The sequence below is a fragment of the Rutidosis leptorrhynchoides genome, chromosome 2 (genome assembly GCF_046630445.1).
Source record: "Rutidosis leptorrhynchoides isolate AG116_Rl617_1_P2 chromosome 2, CSIRO_AGI_Rlap_v1, whole genome shotgun sequence".
In the NCBI taxonomy this organism is placed as follows: Eukaryota; Viridiplantae; Streptophyta; class Magnoliopsida; order Asterales; family Asteraceae; genus Rutidosis; species Rutidosis leptorrhynchoides.
This window is the reverse complement of record NC_092334.1, coordinates 78,171,268-78,173,430: the sequence shown is the minus strand read 5'-3', so window position 1 is coordinate 78,173,430 and position 2,163 is coordinate 78,171,268.

Sequence of the window (2,163 nt, the reverse complement as noted above, 5' to 3'; positions counted from 1 at the left end):
TTTTATTCCTAGAATATAAGTAGCATCGTCAAGGTCTTTCATTTGAAAACACTTCCCAAGCCAAGACTTTACCTTTCGTAAAGTTGGGATGTCATTTCCAATAAGTAGTATATCATCTACATATAAGATTAAAAATACTACTATGCTCCCACTAGCCCTTTTGTAAACACATGGCTCATCTTCATTTTTGATAAAATCAAACTCTTTTATTTTCTCATCAAAACGAAGATTCCAGCTTCTAGATGCTTGCTTTAATTCGTAAATGGCTCTTTTAAGCTTACATACTTTATTAGGATACTTAGGATTTAAAAAACCCTCTGGTTGTTCCATATAGACATCTTCACTTAAGTGTCCATTAAGGAATGCGGTTTTGACATCCATTTGCCATATCTTATAGTCATAATATGCGGCTATGGCAATGAGTATTCTAATTGATTTTAGCATGGCTACTGGAGAGAAAGTTTCGTCATAGTCAATACCATGAGTTTGAGTGAAACCTTTCGCCACTAGTCTTGCCTTAAATGTGTGTACATTTTCGTCCATATCGGTTTTCTTCTTGAAAATTCATTTTCTCCCAACAGCCTTGCTGTCAGGAGGCAGATCAACTAAGTTCCATACTTCATTGTCATACATGGACTGCAATTCATGGCTTCATGCCATTTCTTAGATTCAGGATCTAATATAGCATCTTTGTAGTTAATGGGCTCACTTTGATCCACTAAGAAAATATCGTCATATCTTTGGGGACTATGACGAGGTCTGCTAGATCTACGAATGTCTTGTGTTACTTCAGGTTCCGGAGCAACCAATTGTTCAGGTTCTTCAACAATTTGTTGATAGCTAGTGCCAACCTCAGGTGTGATATTTTGTGGTTCTTGAATTTCTTCAAGTTCTACATTACTCCCACTTGCTTTATTTAATAGAAACTCATTTTCTAGAAAAGTAGCGTGTCTAGAAACAAACACTGTTCTCGGTAGGATTGTAGAAATAATATCCCATAGAATCCTTTGGATATCCCACAAAAATGCATTTGATAGATCTGAGATCAAGTTTGTTGGAAGTTTCTTGTCGAACATGGGCTTCGCAACCCCAAACTTTCAAATAAGATAAATTTGGAACTTTTCCATGCCACAACTAGTATGGTGTCTTATTAACCTTTTTGGTTGGTACCATATTTAATATGCGAGCAGCAGATAATAAGGCATAGGTCCAGAAGGATGGAGGAAGTGTAGTATGATTCATCATAGATCGAACCATATCAAGTAAGGTTCGGTTCCTCCTCTAAGAAACACCATTATGTTGTGGTGTTCCGGGTGGAGTGCGTTGTGAAATAATTCCACAATTCCTTAGATGATCATCAAACTATTGACACAAGTACTCACATCCTTGATCCGATCAAAGAACCTTTATCGTTTTGCTTAGCTGATTTTGAACCTCATTTTGAAACACTTTGAACATTTCAAATGTGACAACCCGGAAATTTCCAACCAAATTTAAACTTTAATCTTTATATGTTTCCGACACGATAAGCAATATTTGTTAAGTTAAATTTCAAGAATTTTAAACTATGTTCATACATTCATTCAACCTTGACCAAGTTCCAACGATTCACGAACCATTAAACGAATATGATTATATATGTATATGTGTATATATATTATAACTTGAAACGTAAACAAAATATTAGATTAAATACTTTATATGATTGTATCTGTTTCAAAATGTTTATCAATGGAATTAGAAGATAAGATCAAATGATTGAATTATAAGATATATTGAATTATGATTACAAGTCTCTGTTGAAAGGCCCACGTTGATTTGAGAAATCTTTTCATTTTAACAATATTTGGAAAATGGTAAAGTGATTTATAAATAAGAACAAATTGTCAATCATTGAGAACTAGACAAAGGATAGTGGAAGATTGAATCTCATAAAGACTCGATTGAACTATTTAGTTTCAAACGTCCAAAAATGTTTTCAGTTTAAAAAGAACTTTATTATTAAAACGTATATAACTTTTATAAATATCTAGAACCACTTTTGACAACTCATTACTTAACTAGTATGATAAAGATAACGATATTTATATTTTATTTTATTAAATATATATAACGATTTAAATTAATATTATATATATTTATACGCGTATTATACGTACATAG